This window comes from Neomonachus schauinslandi, chromosome 6 (assembly GCF_002201575.2).
Source record: "Neomonachus schauinslandi chromosome 6, ASM220157v2, whole genome shotgun sequence".
In the NCBI taxonomy this organism is placed as follows: domain Eukaryota; kingdom Metazoa; phylum Chordata; class Mammalia; order Carnivora; family Phocidae; genus Neomonachus; species Neomonachus schauinslandi.
Genome location: NC_058408.1, coordinates 30478698 through 30498188, shown reverse-complemented (window position 1 = coordinate 30498188; position 19491 = coordinate 30478698).

Below are 19491 nucleotides of genomic sequence, written 5' to 3'. Positions count from 1 at the left end.
CACTATCTCTGAGGTATACCTATAAAAAGGTAATCAGAAAGCAATAACTATGGTAAAAATGTAGTTGAATGGTACTATTGTTCTGCAATGTTCCATATAATTGCCCAAGCTGCTACAATTTAATGTCAAGTGCCTGCTTTTTTGCAACGAACCAAAATCTGGATTCTTATGTGAAACCTGCAAAAGGAAAGTTATACATTAGTAGCTGAAAACTGACCTTGTAGAGAAATTATTTGTGTTGGCAATTGTCATTTTGGAATTAATAAAAATTATTTATATATTTCCACATGGATTTCATCTTTTAAAATGCCCTTAATCAGATCAATCATGGTAGATTACTAATTCCAAAGCATCCCTATGAAGAGCCAGAAAGTACAGGCAGTGTGAACTTAAACCTTCTCTTTCAATCACGCTCCCCAATCTTGCAAAATGAAACCTACTCTTAACTCCATACAACTTTAAATAGGTCTTAAAAACAAAAGAAAAAAAACCAAATAAATAGTTCAATTAAACACCAAATTGAAGCATTACTTTCTGATTAGTTTACATCAATATTTATTTGTTTTTATAGTACTTAAAATCTTTCTAAGATTACTTTGCCCACTAACATGTAAATCTGGAACCAGAGCTTTCTCAAATTTTTAAGAAATAAATTTAATAAGTAACTGTTCTTGGTCTACACCATGCTATTTTTCAAAAATACTTGCTTTTATTAAGTAATCTCAATGCCCAATGTGGGGCTCAAACTCAGGACCAGGATCAAGAATCGCATGTTCTACTGACTGAGCCAGCCAGGTACTCCCATGCTATTTTGTAAGTTGCTTTCACTTTTACTGTTCAAATTAGATTTACTATTTGTGTCATGCCCAAAGTGGCTTTGAGAGAACGCATATAATAATCTATTTGAAAATGAGCCAACTACTTGAGATACTATAATTCCAGATGTCCATAGGAGTCTTTGCTCTCTGTGGGTACCTTGCAAGCAATCTTTGACAGGAGGTATTTTTGACTCTGTGGCCATTGAAAATCTTTAACCAAAACCACTGTCTGAAAAGCAAGAAAAGAGAGAAAGATGATATTTTTGCCTTCTACATGGTATATAAAAAATGATTTACTCTCCTTTATCTCCACTTGGGTGACAGACATGTGCTCCCCTCTCTTTCAACCCATTGTTAGATTTCTCACTAATCAATATTTTTTAATGGATGAAAACTATTTACTGTGGTTGCTGGGTTAGTAATTTGAGACCATCTTTGAGATGTGTTGAAACAAGTACATCTATTTTTTTAATTAATTGGAAAATCAGAAAAAAAAAATTCTATAGCATTCTTTATATAAATAAAAATTGACAAAAATGAATTATTCAAATCACTAAAAACAAATAAACAACAAAAAAGAAAAAATATGGACTAAAAAAGTAAAAGCCTGGTTTATTTTTTCAACATAATGCATTCCCTAAGGACATTCCAAACTCTGAAGAAACTATTACATCATTCATATAAAAGACTGGCTAAAATGCCTGAGCTATTGGGGTTACATTGTGGACATAATTCCTGGTTGTTTGACTTCTGCAGATTCCCATTCCCAAATAGAGGTGGCTACTTTTTCCAAAGTAAATGTTCTGATTCAGATGAAAACTGAAAACTAAACTACTAGCAAAGTGGAGCCCTCAAGGATTCTCATTAATAATCATTCCTTGCTTTGAAACTCTTAGAACTCTTGTTAAAATGCTATGGATGGGCGCACCTGGCTGGCTCAGTGGGTTGAGCGTCTGCCTTCGGCTTAGGTCATGATCCCAGGGTCCTGGGACTGAGCCCCGCCTCCGGCTCCTTGTTCAGCAGGAGGTCTGCTTCTCTCTCTCCTTCTGCCCCTCCCTGCGCCCTGCTCATGCTGTCACTCTCTCTCTCTCAAATAAATGAATAAAATATTTTTAAGAAACCAATATGGATGATAGCAATAAGAATCATTCCCTAATCCACTCACTAGCTTACTTGGCCTTGAGCAAATCACTTGTCTTCACGGTTCTCAGTTTCTCCAACTGTAATATGTGGAACGCTGGATTAGAAAGTCATCAGGGTCTTTTTACTTCTTAAAAATACTAGAAATCCATGATTCTAAAATTTGCTATTCAGTTTACTCTCTACCTAAACTTTTTGAGTACTTATTATGAGCTCTCTACTTTTCTAAATGTTTTACGTGTATCAAGTCATAACATCCTCACAAAATCCTTGTCAGGCAAGTTATATTTTGATACCCATCTTATAAATAATCTGAAGCATATAGAGATTAAGTATCATGCCTGAAGTCATAGTTAATTTGTGATAAAAATGGGATTTGGACCAAGGAGGTTAAGTCTGTGTATTAACTACTCTACTGTATTTTCTCTAGATTTCTCCAAAGTAGTCTGTGAAACACGAGTTCTCCAAAATTATTGTGAAAAAAAATAGATTTACGGTTTCAGTTTTCAGTGACCGAAATATTAGTTCAAACATACTGAAACAGAAAGGAAATTAGCTTAAGAGGCCAAATGCCTGGGGTGGGGTATGACTCTGGTTTTAGGAAATTTAATTCGGATTATATCACTATGGTTTGTTGCCCTGCCTTTATCTTTGGTAGTTTCAGGCAATAGAAAGATGGTGGCAGCAACATTGGTACTCCCATCCTCAGCCCGACTCACATAAGAGTGACAGATTCTTCCCTAAGTCCCAATGAAAATATAACTGTGTCATAGTATCTTTGGCTGGTTCATATCTCCATCTCCAAATCAATCATTGTGGCTAAGAAAATCTCATGATTTGATAGCCTTTAAGCCTGTATCTGGATTCTCCACATTGGGGTTCCTGGTAGAATGACCATCACCAAAACCAAGTGGATAAAGAGTGGGAGAGGGAGTTTTCCCAGTCATAAATCCAGGTGCGGTTACTGAAATTGGTTGAGAGATGTCAATAAATGTCCAAGACATATAGTTAAGCTTATTTTTAAAATACTTAGAAATATTTCATAATATATATATATTTATAACTCAGAAGTTATCAACATAGATGGGCATCTTCAAATCTCCAAGAAGTTCCATAACAAAAAAAGTGGTTTCAACTCATCATTTCCCAAAGTTATTTGATGTAAAACAAACCATTCAAGCAAAATTAATTAACATCTCTGAACTATTCTGCAGAACAAATTTTGAAGGATGAAGACCCAACTTCTGACATTTAGAACTAACCTAATACAGAAGCCATGTAAATAATCTCGTTTCATGTTTTCTACATCATCAACTTACTCTGACTCATATAATCTGCCTTACATTGCTCTGCATCAAAAAATAAAACAGCCAGCAAATAAATAAACAATACAACTCATTAAATGTTTCCAAGATGTGCCTATATGACTATGAAAATATCCTGTGGAAAACAGAATCACAAACTTATGTCTGTAATTTATAAGGAGTTTATATTAGCCTTTGCAAAGTTTGATCAAAATTTAGTGGTGTAAAATTATAAATACTTATTATTTGTTATGATTTTATAGGTCAGCTAGGCAGTTCTTCTGGATTGGGTCAAATCAGCTTGCACTGGATGGTCTCGGATGGTCTCATCCTCTTGTCTGATATTTGGTGGATTGGTTGATTTGTAATGGCTTATCTCTGCTTCATGTGGTCTTTTTTGCCCAAATTAAGCAAGCCAGGGCTTCTTAATAGAGCAGTTTCATGTTTCAGAAGATCAATAAGTGAGGGCAAACATCAAAGTGCAAGCACTTTTCAAACTTTTGCTGTCATTATCATCTTTGTTAACATCCCAATTGCTAAAGCAAGTGACATGACCAAATCCACCTCTTGATGAAAGAAATTGCAGTGGTGTATTGCAAAGTGTCATGCAGAGCATACATATAAAGACAGGATGAATCAGTGGCCATTTTTATAATCTACCAAAGAGCTCTTAAAATCTGCTTTATATATTGCCAGGCTTAGTTTATCAAATGGATTAACTGCTAAAATGAACTGCAAATATCAAGCTGTGTTTTGAAAACAAAGAAACAACCTTAGATTGCCCTAATATTTAGAGAATATTTTGGAGGCTGCATATCCCTCCTGGAATAATCTCCATTGAAAAAGGAGGGGGGATTATATGCTTAAATGATTGGACCTGTATAACAAGATCCCAACATGTACATCTAGGGGAATGGCAGTGGTTTTTTGGCTGTTTGTTTGTTTAGTAAGATTCCCTAAAAACAGATTCTGAGATGCAGATATGCATGCAGGAGTTTCAATGAAGAGTATGTGTGGAAAACACTTGTAAGGAAGTGAGGAGAGCGGAATGAACAGAAGGAGAAGTTGAATGGTGAAGAGGTTGCAAAATAACCTTAGTTTATTCCATAGGGATCTCAGAAAGGAGATGGCTTTTCTGAGATGTCCAGAAGAAGATAAAGGGCTGATGGTTTATAGCATCTCCAGCCCTCAGTTGAACAATTATTAGATGAGAGCATCCCCTGGGAAAAAGATAAGCTAGAGCAAGGTGGATTCCTTTAGCTCTGAATAATTTCTGGAGAGAGACTTAGCAGAGAACCATCAGCAGCCAACTTAAAAAGGCACTAAATCAACACTTGGTGATTATTTTTGTAGGATCAAATCATAGGAGTTTTGACTAGTTGATCTTAAGGCCTCTCTTGAAACCATGAGATTTTATGACTTTTTATTTTTTGCAAAATGAGTTTTAAAATAGTGTCAATCATTGATAAAAGAAAAACCCTGTAGTGAATTTGTTGGAATGTATGTAAAGTGTCTTTTTTGAAAAATCTTAAAGAACATGGGTGTTCAGTAGTGAATTTAAAGTAGAGTATGTCATCTGTTTATTCTATTCAATTGAATTTAAAGAGAATATCCAGTTAAACACAGCTCACTTATATCCTGGGTACATTTCATTGATATGTGCACAGAGACTTTTCTCCAAAACATAGTCAAATGTGGGATTAAAGGAAACATGAGTCTAAAGACATCATTGCTTGCAAGCATGCCTGGTGACAAAATGAAAATACATATCTTCAGGATTCTCAAGGGAAATCTGCAAATTAGAGAGCTGTGTATGCACTCTGAAATATTGAACACACAGAGTTTGTGACCCTGTATGCAATTATATGTAAACAATCAGGCCATCTGTGAAATTATTGAGGGGAGATTTCCATTCAAAGAAATACTGGATATTTTGTAATACTTCTAAAAGTTAAAAATCCTTGCAATATCTCTTTTAGAAATACCTATTTGTAATACTCAGTTTACTTTTTACAAGACATGGTGTATCAATTCCTTGTAAGTTGGTGATTTTGTTTTATTTTGTTATAAATTTAAAAAACTGTGTATCATAAACTTTTCTAAAAAAAATTGCTTTTAAGTATCACCTTAGTGTCTACATAAGGGTTAAAAATGTTCTAAACCTCCCAATGTTTCATTGGAGAAAGCATACCGCAATATGTCTTTCAACCCAGAAGTAGCTCAACATAACTACTGTCAAATAAATCAGATGTCCCTATTTTTGACTTGAAATATATGTATGTCATTCAATTCCAAACTAAAAATATTTACAAAGGTACTAACTCCTTTGCTTTATTTATTTTTAAAATTTTATCTTTCATAACCTAGAAACGTTCAAATATATTTTACCTACTTAAATTGTTGTATGCAGATCAAACCTTCACTGTATTTTGTAAGTTATAATACCTGTAAACAACTTTTCTGATTTCTGTCTTTGTCCAGTAAGATATAAGTGCCATAAATATCATGCATTATCATTTTACCTAGCCAATTGTCACTTGAATGGTGTTAAGAACTTGGCATTAGTTCTTGGCACCTAGAATAGTTTTAGAATATGTTTGATGCCATGTCCAATATAATAAATAAAGTTAAGGATTAAAATAAGCCACAAAACACTGCTAAGCTTCAGCAGCTTCTTAATTATTTACTTCAAAATGGATTTAGTGTTGAGAAACATCTCTACTGCATGCAACCCCAATTTCAGAGGAATTGTCGCAAAATTAATCTTACAGAAATAATTTTAAATGTATTCTCATAACTTGAACATTTCTAAAATACTTGATACTTAATAGTATCAAGCTTATTCTTAACACAAAATTTCACTTAAATGTTACAGCAAAGAAGACTCCAAATTATTCATACATCTTTAACATGTTTCTTGGTAAACCTATTTCATTACAGTTATGACATGAATTTGGGAAATTTTAAATCCTGTAAATTAAGACATATGAAAGGGTAGAAGGAGATTCATGAAGACAAAGAGCACCAGAGGTTCATCTTGTCTCTCATATGTTCTCTTTTCACTCTGTTCTTTCTAGAAAAAGAAGCTTCCCTCTTTAGATGAATGCAAAGGAACTTTAAAATTATTATGACCTGCTTTATTTTCTCACATATTTCTTGGATTTGGAAAAATAAATTAATCTATAAAATAATAATTAGAGAACACATATAACATCATATCCTACCACAATTATATTATGCAAGTATGAAACGAGGAAAAAATGTTCATGAAAAATTAACATTTGGATAATTTATAAATAATCCATTAAGATTCTGTGTTGCCAAATGATTGTAACTTCCAAAAGACCAAAATCACAAGGCACACTGAATAAACTCAATATTATTTATAAACAATTTAAAGAAATAAAAATGAATACATAACAATATGCTCAAATTTATGAATACCCAAAAAGTGAAGTCAAATATCAATTTATCCTGAGATTGGCAAATATTAAAAGATCAATAAAGTATATAGTGGAATATATGTTAGAAAATGGACACACATATACTGTTGATGCTAATGTGAACAATTTTGTGAGGAACAATTTGACAGTACTTATCAGAAATTATAACTTAATAAATTCCTCCCTGGCAATTCTACTTCTAAAGATCTCTTTTTGAAATACATATGTACTCAAAATAATTTGAATATGTCTTAAGATGCTTATTGCAGAATTATTCATTATAGCAAAACTGGGAAAAACTAAGTAAAGAGACTAGAAGTATTGGACTCTGAGATCATTCTACAGACTTGAATTAAACTCTCAGTTCTAACTCTTACTAGCTCCATAACACTTGGAAATGGGCCAAACTTTTTAAAAACTCAGTTTATATATCTAGGTATAATAACAATATCTGCCAAATAAGATTGAATGTTAATTAAATGAGATAATACAAATAAAACATTCAGAAGATTTAAATATAATCAATGTCTATAAATAGGGGATTAACTAGAGTATGGTACATCCATCTGTACAATGGAATAGTATATAACTAAAAAGGATGGAGTACTGTAATTAAAATTTTGTTTTCTGTCATGGAATGTTCTGCTAAGTTAAACAAACAAAAAGTGCTAATTAGTAGCATGCCACTTTCATAATGATTATATAAACAACCATTTTTGGAAGATTGAAAAGGAGAAACATAAATCATTTAATTGCAGATTATTGAAGTTGGAGAGATTCTAGTCTTTGTATATATATATATGTGTATATATATATGTATAGTGTATATATACACTATATACTATATTTATACTATATACTCTATATACCATATATACTATATATATATATATATATTTCATACACACACACACACACACACACACACAACCTTCCTAGCTGATGCAGGAGTTGTTCTACAGCACCCTCTCAGCAAAAATCATACAGGCTATTATTGGCCGCCAAGTTTTCCAGAAAAGAAAATGTTTCCACTAGAGGTGAGATTCAGAGGCTAGACAGTTGCTATCAAGCTTATGCCCAAGCTTTTCCTTGATTTAGTGATTCCATTGAGATAAACAGTGTGCCAAAACAATGGCTATTTGAGTATTCCACATTAACTTGCTAAACACCAAAGGGCTTAACATAGCATATACTTCAGCCACATGAAAACTCAGCATATTTTTACTGTTTTCTATTTAGACTTTTTTTCCATTTAAATTATGTCATACAGTCATTATTTTATTTTCAAAATATTTGAAGAGGAATTAAAATGATTATCTGTGTAATTCAAGGTGGGTACTTTTGCTTAAAGTATTATAAGTAGTAAAAATTTTTTAAATGAAACACCTAACATACAACATAATTTTTTTTGCCATTTTTTGATGGAGTATGAATGAGTTCAGAAGAAAACCTGGATCTAATGAAGTAAATGTTCATTGATAGATGATAGAGAAATGAAAGATAGATCACAGATTATAGAGATAGACACACAGACATGTGTTCAAATACATATATGCATAAGTCAGCATGTTCAGTCCAGGGATAGGAAAGTAGGATGGTTTAGCCGGAATTCAGGGTCAGGAAACAGAGGGAGGAACAGGTGATTAGGCTGGAGAGGGAGACTGCAGAGAAAGAATTGACAAAATTAAAAAATAAAGAGAATAAATTCCAGTACTCAGAATGATTCCTGTGTTTATAAGCCAAGCTGTGGGGTGGATAATACAAAAAAGATAAAGAGTCTGGGAAAGCATATAAGCTGACATTTATGATGTAGGTTTGAAATACCTATGAACCATGCAGGTGAAGATGTTCAATACAAAGTTGGATGGACGAGCCTGGGACTCAGAGGAAAGATTTATGTTGAAGTTAAAGATTTGGGGATCATTAATGTTAAAGGGATTATATGCTCCCCAAGAGTATGTGGTAAGTAAAAGGAAGAAGATTGAAGATAAAACCCAAAGATTACTGTTTCTCCTTTCTTTCTTACATGGGTTCTTACATAATAAATCTTTTCCTAACCTCTGAAAAATGCCAGCATTCTCATACATTTGGTGGTGGGGTGGGAGGCTCTTAACAATCTCTGTCTCTCCACTTTTCATTGAGTTGACAAGATACACTGTATCCACGGATCACATAATTTAGGAAAACAAAGAATCACAATTAATTTTCACTGTATCTTCACCCGTTCAGTTTTGATTGTTTGCAACTGAGCAATTGGGAAACCTCTAAGAATCTGATATTTTTTTGTTTTAAGCAAAAAAAACCCATATATATATAACAAAAAGCAAACAAAAAACACATATACAAAATATATACTCAATTTTTGAACTGCTTGTTTATAATTTAATGATAGAAACAACAAAATTAATTTGTGTAATAATAATAATGATGAGTCCAAATTTCCATTTGTTATCCTTGGGAATTTTAAAATCTCACCTGGACATGGAGACAAAATAAAAATCCTTCTTGTGGATTATCTTGCTAGCTGAATTTATGCCTAGAAAGATCAAGATGAGTCACACGGGACTGATATAAAACACTGGATTCATCCCTATCCCTCGGGATCACTTGCTGTCAGGTTCTGCTGAACTCAGTCTGGGGCCAACCTTACTATAATGACAACAGTCTAGATGCTACCCTATATTGCTATGTACAGAACTGCTTATCCAATGCTAGGTGGGGACCAAGTAATCTGCATCACTGTTCATCATAAGTCAATGAGAACCTACCTGGTTTCTAGATTGGAATCAGTGATAACAGTAGTGTGCTGATTCTGCAAATAATAACATTTCTTCTGCATTAAGTAGCAAAAAAATTATGTTCCTCTTGAATTGTCACAGGGGGATGACCTAACATGCCAAATGGAGAAAAGATTTACAGCAAAAACTGTTGTATTTTTGCTTTCCTTTTTAAATGGCTAAATTTAATGAGTAATGTGCTTGAGTCCATGACATATTTTAGTTTATTTATTCTTTATTATAAACAAATGTATTTATTATTTTTGACTATTTATACTATCTAATTCATTGCTAGTTACATCACTATTAATTAAACCATTAACTTTCCAAAAATTTTATTCTCTAAGAATGTGGACACAGTCATACATCTTGATAGCAAACATGAAGTAGAAACAATAAAATGCAGTCATTATACTGAAGTCTTTCATTTATCATCAAAGCGTATTTATTAAGAACATATTTGTATTTTTTCTTGTGCTGATTTTCAAGCAGGAAACCACGATAACTAGACTGGTCTTCATTGATCTGTGCTTACAAATAGATATTTCCTAAAGCATGGTATGGATATGATCAATTTGTAGCTAAAGCAGCAATCTGGAACAATATCACCACTAAGTATTTAGTCATCAATATAGGTTGAATAGTTCATTTAACAGTTTTGTCTTAATGACTAAAATGTCTATTTGACCAATTCAATTTGACCATTTATAAGGTAATCAATTATTTTAATTATTGATCTATAAATGACATATCCAGGAAATCACATAAGCCTAGTCTCAGGATCCTCGGAATATAATTCAAATGTACTTTTAGTCAACTATACCTCTGATTCATAATGTACTAGTGTAGACTGGGGTCACATGAATAAAAAAATAAAAGTTTTAGCCCTTTAGTTTGACTGTTAAGGTTGAAAGTACAATTGGAAGATTTTTTTTTCCCTGTAAATGCTTACAAAAGAATTTGAATTGAAACTCCAAGGACACAAATTCACATTGTTCTGGTTTGACATAGTAACTAAAAATTACTTCCAAATCTAAAAATGCATATGTCCATCTCTATCTTAAGTTTGTAGAAGTTTGATGTCTAATTATAAATCATTTATTCACCATTTTTTAAATTAAATACCAAGCATATTTGACAATAACTGATCAAAAAATAAAAGGGAGAACTTTATCTTTCTGTTTAATTAATTAACTTAAAATTTTATTTATTTTAGCAAGAATGTATTACATACCAAATAACATTTTGCAGAAATGGGAAATTATAAAAAAAATAAGGGCAATAAAAATCCATCAAGAGGCTCCTGGATGGCTCAGTTGGTTAAGTGTTCTGCCTTCAGCACAGGTCATGATCCCAGGGTCCCGGGATCGAGCCCCGCATTGGGCTCCCTGCTCAGCCAGTAGTCTGCTTCTCCCTCTCCCACTCCCCCTGCTTGTGTTTGCTGTCTCTCTCTGTCAAATAAATAAATAAAATCTTTAAAAAAAATCCATCAAAGTGCTTTTCTTAACAAAAAGACTTCTTTAAGAATATTCTTCTAAAGTAGCCAATCAAAACTCGAGCCAGTATTTTAAAAAGAGGTGCTTTTTCTCTGTTACAGTGGGGAAGGGGAAAAGTTCTAGATAGATATACACTAAAGTATTTTTTAAAGTTTAAAAGTTTATTTCTGGGAGGAGGTAAGGTTATTGGTTTCTTTATATATTGCCTCTTTGTTTTTGTATTTTCTGAATTTTTTTCAATGAACATGTATTGATATGTAATCAGAAAAGGAAACTATTAAGTACAAACAAAAATTGGATGAATGATACAGTTGAAAGAAAATTCACATCTTCATAACAATAACTTGCATTCTTTTTTTTTTTCAAATTTACTTTATGTTTTTCTTTGCAATTTTCCTGTGATACTGATAGGGTAGGTATCATTAATCTCCTTTAATTTGTTGAGACATAGGCAGAGTAGTGCATTGAATTAAAGGTGAACTTGGGGTAGAACTGAAGTATTCAGTGTTTATCATCCCCCAAACATTGAGTTGAGAATTATAGTAACTGCTACTTTCTCTTATTGTGTTCTGTTTCTTCAGTGATATCATCTCTCTTTTAATACATTTTTTTCTTTTTCTTTTTGGTCATTTGTAGAAATTTTAGTTATAAAAAACAAATTGAGATTTGTGAGACTTCATTAAATTCTAGGCACACCAAATCCACTCAATTGAATAATTCAGGGGACATAATTTGATATGTTTTTACTCTCTTCCTTTATTTATAGCTTTCTCTGAAGGTTGCAGTACTAAGGCCAGATAATTCACTTAAAATACTGCCAATTACTTTTTGAGAAGATGAGAATTACTGAGCATTTTTTATAACATTTGAGAGAAAACTTCCAACTCTATTGTGAAATAAGAGTAGCAGTGATCAATATTTTTTCAGTAACTTATTATATTTTATATTTATTTAATATATAGAAAAGAAGTAGAACCTAGTAACTACTGTATCTTAAGTGTTATCAGATATAGGACTCTAACACCATCATAATTGGCAAATCCTCCTAGTCTAGTATCAGTATTATAGACTTTCATGGTTTTTAAATTTATTAACTTCAAGACTCAAAATTTCATGAGATAAATAATTATAATAATAAGGAACATTTCAGTCTGAGTTGAGATCACATTTTTAGCCTCTCCTATACTTACTCAACCTTATTGATACAACTACATAGCTTGTGATCAACAACTCCACCACTTTCTACTAGTGGCTAGATTATCAATCTAACTATAGTCCTGCACCTTGGGTTTGTGACTGGTAAGGGAAGAGAAGGAAAAAAACACACAAAACTTTAATTAGTGCCTTTAATGTACCCAGTGTTTTATATTCATTATCTTGATTAAATCTTAATTTAAAACTATGAGGTAGGTATTGAAATCCTAATTTTTCAGATGAGGAAACTGATGCTCAGAGAGGCTAATTAGCTTGTCGTAAGTCTTGTTTACAAATGGTGGGGCTGGAATATGAAACCAGTTCATCTGTCTTTGAAGCTGGTGACATTTTCAATATATCAGTGTTTTTGAATATGGGGGATACCCCGGTATTTGCATCACAAATGCTAGGGAAACATGTCAAATTACAAATTCCAATTAATCAGCCTAAACTAATTGAATCAGTCTCTGGATGTAGCTTCAGAAAATTTCAGTTGAAAAAAACCACTCAATTGATGCTTACATATCCTTGACACGTGAGACAACCTCTGAGTCATGGCGCATCCCTTTCTTTAAACCCTAATGCAAATGCATCTATCAGTAGACAATTAGATGTTCCTGGTATATTTTTTTTTCATGGCTTTTGGTCACTTTTTCATTCTTAATGATGGAGATCAAGAATTTGCTAGTAGAGACAGTATGGGCATTTTATCATGATTGGATGAAGATACAGACAACATGCTGATCAAACTAATTGTTGTCACTAAGCTAAGAGAGATAATCAACATGTTGAATGAGAGTTGGTTACAAAATCAAAATGGTTTTGACAAGAGGAACCATTAGACAAATCAAGCATTAGAAAATGTAGGAGAAAAAAAACGTAGGAGAGACAAATTCTATATACTGCAAAGACGGCCAAAAAAACTGACTACAAATGAGCAGTAGAAAGAAGATGGGGCTTAGCCTAGAGCCAAAAGAAAAAGAAGACTCCCCTTCTTAACAAAAAAAAAAAAAAAAAAAAACCTCAAAATTAAAAAAAATAAAATTCAATGAAATCCTAGGCTTTATTGATAGATTTAAGAAAATAAAGGAAGGTGTAGTTTTTCCTCCTTTAATTTTGTGCAATTTGACTGCTCCTGGATATGGACAGAAGATTCTAAACACCACAGTTGAAGAGCTGAATACTAACATCAACAAAACGCACTGTATATGAGATTACTCCAAAAGGTGAGGAAATGTGATGCCATGTCACATGAGGAATGGATGAAGACAAAGGATATGTTTAACCTGAGAAAGAGAAGTTAGTAGATATATGATAGCTATCTTTTTAAATTTAAAAATCTACCCCATATAAAAGGGATAGATTTATTCTATGGGGCTATAGTCTTAATTATGAACAAGGAGTAGAAGCATTAAAGATATCAGGTCAACATAAAGAAGGAATTTTTTAATAATTAGAAGGATTAGTAAAAACAGGAACTAGTCATCTCAATACATATGTACTTGTTCAGGGTACTGTAGAGAGTCAAGCACTGGATCTGATCTCTTTTGCTCCATTATGGCCCAAATCTTGCCTGTCTTGATTGTCATTTTATCCCAGCACTTGCCATGAAGTCATCTCTTAATAAATATTTTCAATGAATCAATGCACAAGATTCTATGACTCTGAATTGTCAAATGTCTGTTCCACATTAACTCATGTTATAAGAGAAAAATTAAGTTCATTTTTCTGCCAATTCCATCCCATGTCCCGTGCTCAACTTCCATCCTCCTCTAGCCAAACTAGAGAAAACCTGACTCAGTCTGATTAACTGTGATAGATAGTTGAAAATCTGTTTTCACCAATAAAACTATGCTACCCAGAAATCTTGAGTTTTTGTGGTTTTAGCAAACAAATCACTTGAATGGTCCGAAATGGCTCATCACTTGACTAAACTTTGAAAAGCTACTGGTAAGAACACATGCCAGAAAAAGGCAGATTTCAAAAAGGAAAAAAAAAATGATATGCTTATAAATAAGCCTTTCCTGATTGTGATAAGGAGGTTGAAATATATGACTTGCAAAGGTGTATGTGAATATCTTTAAAATGGATATTCAAGGGGTGCCCAGGGAGCTCAGTCTTTTGAGTGTTGGATCTTGGTTTTACCTCTGGTCATCAACTCAGGGTCATGAGATCAAGTACCGTGTGGGCTCAATGCTCAGCGGGGAGTCTGCTTGAAATTCTTCCCCCCTCCCTCCCCTCGGCTCCTACCCCCTGCCCCCTGCTCTTTCTCTCTCTCAAATAAATATTTTAAAAAATGTATATTCAAGGCCACTGAAAAACTATGCATAAGAATAAAAAACAACAAAACCTCCCCAGCCAAATGCTATGTAAAGCTGCACCATTAGAGTTTAATTTATTTTGATTATATTTTTTAATCTATGTTAATATTGTGTGCAGAAGGAAAGAAGGTTTGTGCTAAAGCCTATATAAAATATTTACCTTTTTATATAAAATACACCACTGCCTCAGTCAATGCAGATCAACAGGTTGCTTCAGTCAACACTGAGTTCCAAAATATTGTGATACCTCAAGGTAAATGTGCATTCGACTTACCTAATAGGTAACTGATTAGGAAGGACATACTACTGACGGAGCTACATACTACTTTAGATTTGTTTCTTTTCAGTAGATGCTTTATTTTTATTCAATTCTCTACAACATTGGTATGTAAGGTTTTAGGATTTAGATTCAAGTTACAGTACTTATTAAGTACTCATTGGAGGTGGCATTTCTCCTCTGCTCCTCCCTTACTTTGGAAGGAATTGCTCTGATTGGTATTATTCTCAAATTAAATCCTTTTTACTCATATGTATCACAAGTTTCTCAGTTTCTGCTATTTATATGCTCTGTTTAACTTTCCTTAGGCATACGGTAGTATAAATATACACAAGCTCCTTGGGAAGGCTGTATTCCAGTGATTTATCTTCTGTAATATGCTTGTGGTTGGAAAGTAATAATGGTGACTGCATAGCAAATTATAAATCTTCTGTAAACATCAATACATCTTAAATCATAAGACTTTCCTGAATGCAATACATATTGAAAACAGGTATATTATCCAGTAATAATTTGATATTTGCTGGGAAAAAAAAAAGCTTTTTCCAATTATTTTATCACATAGAGTTTGTCACACTCATTAGAACAGTCTGGGGAAATAGGAGTAAAGGCATTTTCCCTTCTATTCAAAAATTAGAAAAATTAAGGAAATGAACACTTCATCTTTAAAAATGCTTCATGTTTAACATTAGCAACATATTTTTACTATATGTAAAAAAATAATAGGTAGCATATAATTCAGTATTTCTTTCAACAAGCTTTATATCATTGAATATTTATTTTATTAGCTTATGAACCAAGAATGTGTGTTAGTTGGTTCACACAATTTTAAATACCCTTGTTGCCTGACTACATTGGCTTGCCACTGGGACTCTACTTTTGCGTTGGCTATCATGTATGATAGGAACTCAGACCAGTGACGTGAGATCTGCAGGTCTCAAGACCTCCAAGGGTTCTGTTTTCTCATTCACAACAACTTCATAGTTGGCTTTGTATTGTGCTTTTTTAAGAAGACCTCACCATTGCACACACATGCACAGATACACATGCACACTCACCTGCACACACCTCAGCTGCCCAGATAAGTGACTGGGGTATCAGATTCAGAACCCTGTCTTCTGCACTCACAGCACCATGTGGGAGAGATATGTGGGAGAACAGAGCAATGGTAGAAAGACACAAAAGGGAAAGGAGAATTTCTTCAAAGCAGGGAGGATTTCCCTTGTGGGGCTAAAAAATAATGATATGAAGGTGAGTTAGGGGGTTCTCATAATGGCTTAAGCAAATACTGTGGGAGGGAGGGGAAACTGAAGGGGAAGAAATCAGAGAGGGAGACAACCCATGAGAGACTAGGGACCCCGGGAAATGAGCTAAGGGTTTCAGAGGGGAGGGGGCTGGAGGGATGGGGTAGATGGGTGATGGGTATTAAGGAGGGCACGTGTTGTGATGAGCACTGGGTGTTATATGCAACTAATGAATTGCTGAACACTACATCAAAAACTATGGTGGCTAACTGAACATGATTAAAAAAAAATAGGAAAAAAAAAAAGAAATTGTCCCAAGACAGTAGCAGTGAGTAGGAGAAAGTTAACTTAAAAATTACATAGGTGGTATATTGACCTACTACCCTCTCCCTCCATCTCAAATTTCTTTTGCCTAATTACTCTCTCCTAGATTCTCTGATATTTTGAACTATTCCACACACATTTCTTTCAATTAATTACAGTACTATGTTTATCCTTTAAGCACTGATATTTTCCATGGATTATTCCTCAGTCTAAATTATTCACTTATGTATTCATTCACTCATTTACTCATCCCCAGTTAGAGAGTACACATAATCTATTTTCTAAGACACTTGATACATAGAGGGTTATAATATTCACTCTCCACCCTGAAAACATAGGTAATAAAATCAAGCAAAAAATAAGGTATTTGGTAAATAAACATGAACTTGTTCTCTCAACACATCTCTCTGCTCCTGCTTCTCCATGTATTTCCTCACACCAAGGTTTACATATTATTTTTCTTTCTTTAGCCTGAATGTTAATATCATGCCTGACTTATGTGAGAAACTGAATTGTTGCTGAATTCTTCACAGTTTAATACTTTATTCTAACTAAATTAATTTTAACTCCTCGTGGCAAATAATCTGTGAGTTGCTTAAGGACTAGTAAAGCTAAATGTCATCTGTCTTTATTAACTGTTCGTGTTTACTGGGCCACTTTAATCAATATAATCATGACAGAAAAACAAGATGTCCATTGGATGTTTTTCTATGAAAATCTCTGATGCTGATATTTTGTATTTTCCAAATAAAATCATGATTATTATAATTACTTATGAAGTTATTTACATTTTTCATCACTACATCATCTTAGGGTTGAGTGTTTTCTTAAATATTGAATTGATTCTCAGAAGCCAGTGCTAGATAGAGCCTATTACGTGGACATTTGGCTACTTGCCCAGTGGCTTCATATAAGTGTGTACTTGATGAGTGAAAATGAAAGCAGGAGCATGGTTTACTGATGGTTGGCTGATTTATTTTTTATTCCTGTCCCTTCTCCTTAGTAGTTTAAATGTGGATACTAATGATCAACATGCTTTGACAAACGGTACCCTGAACAATGCAGTTTGAAAAGGAACAACATTTCTCTTAGCACCTATCATGTCAGAGACACTGTATTGGGCACTGCAGAGAATTTTTTTTTGAAAAGATATATATCATATGTCTTGCATGTTAATATTATGCAGAGATACAACCTTAAATATTTCTGAGGTCTTAGCAAAAGATCTTATAGCCCCACCATGGATTTCATTTTTGCTCTGAAGCCTTTTAATTTGAAACTCTCTGAGAGACTAATAATGAGACTATTTTGTTTAAAACCCAGCAAGCCCTGGATTTTTTACATTTAAATTTCTTCCTTTAGCTTACCTTTATTCTCCCATATTTTACTCTAAGCAGCAAGAACCAGCTAGTGGCAACTTCAATATTCTGCCTGAAAATCTTAACTAGTTCATCCCATCCCATCCTGATAATTAGGATTATTTTCACTTTCCTTATAGCCACAGGGCACAATATTGGGAAACTTGCTGCTACTATATAACAAAGATTCTCTTTCCTTCAGCCACCCATAGTATTTTCCTCACTTTTTTTTTCCCAGTCCTTACTGGCAGCTTCCTTGAGGGCCAAACTTTTACTAACGGTCTCTTCAGGACCCTTTAAAAATGTTCTCACACTTTCTTCAAGGTCCTTCCAGCTCTTTTGCACCTGCATCCTGATCATGAGGCCACATGTTTTAGGCTGTGTTATCTCAGTGCCCTACTCCTAATACAAAAATCTAGTTACTATGACTGTATAACAAGTTGCCACAAAGCTTAGTGGTATAAAGCAACCCTATATTATGGTCCAGGATTCTCTGGGTCAGGATTTCAGACAGGACACATAGGAAAAGGCTCATCTCTGCTCCACTCCACTTCAGCGAGGGCTGCTTAAAGACTAGACCTGAAATGATATGAAGACTCACATAGCTGTCAGGTGATGTTGGGAAGACTCAAATAGCAGAAGGCTAGAAAAGCTGGGTTGCTCAGGCACTTCTTGCTCCTTGTGAGCACTCCAGCATGGTGCCTTTGGGGAAGCCACGCTGCTTACATGTTGGCTCGGGACTCCCATGGCACATTTTGGAAGAGAGGTAGGCAAAAACTGTGTCACCTGTCCAACCTAGACTAAGAAGTCACAGAGCATGACTTCTGCCATGTTCTATTTATTAGAAGTAAGTCACTGACTTGGGACCATATTTACAGAAAAGAGAATTAGAATCCATATCTTGTGGCAGAAATGTCAAAGAATTTGGAAACATGCATAAAACCAAGACATATAGGTATAATATAGAAAAAATTAAGAAGAACATTTTAAGAGAATGCAGAATTACAGGACACAGTATGGAAAATCATGGCCCATAACGTGGATCAATGACATCACAATGTGGCTGCATGTTGTATGCCCTTTGAGAAGTCTTAAGAGAGATGATCAGAAATTCTGGTGGTATTGTGCAATGTCTCTCTTACCAATCTTACTAATTCTCATTCCCCAGAGCTTAACCTATTTTCCCCTTCACCTGTGGGTCACTCCTATGCACGTTGACAAATCAAGCCTGCCTTAGGACAGGAGTGACTTAGATCCTAATTTGTGGGCATCTATTTCTCCTATTTCCCTCCTGTGTTATAAGTTGTTGAGACTGACTCCTGATCCTTGAGTCTCAGTTCTTGTACATGGACTCCTGCTTTTATTTCTATTGTGTCATTTTCCGGAAAATTTTTATTCTGAATTATGTTACCTATAGGCATGCTAGACCCTCAAATCATACTTCCAAGGAGGGAAAGTAGTTCCAGTGAAAAGCATAGGAGGAAAGGCAGTTAATGCTTATTACGTTCATTCTCTAAAGTAGACACTATTAGACACTACAGTGTCATGGGTTAGGTCCCTTTATCCAGGCTGAGAAACAGGGAATTGAGTCCATCTCCTTGTGTGTGGCTGGGTAATACTGGGATACCAAAGAGGCAGGCTGGATTAATAGAAAAGGCTGCAGTCCCTGCAAGGATCATGTCAAAATGAGAGCTAGGAGAGACTCTTGGTCACAAAGAGTGGATAAAACGGGGAGATGTTTGGACTAGGTGTGTGTGTGTGTGTGTGTGTGTGTGTGTGTGTGTGTGTGTGTGTG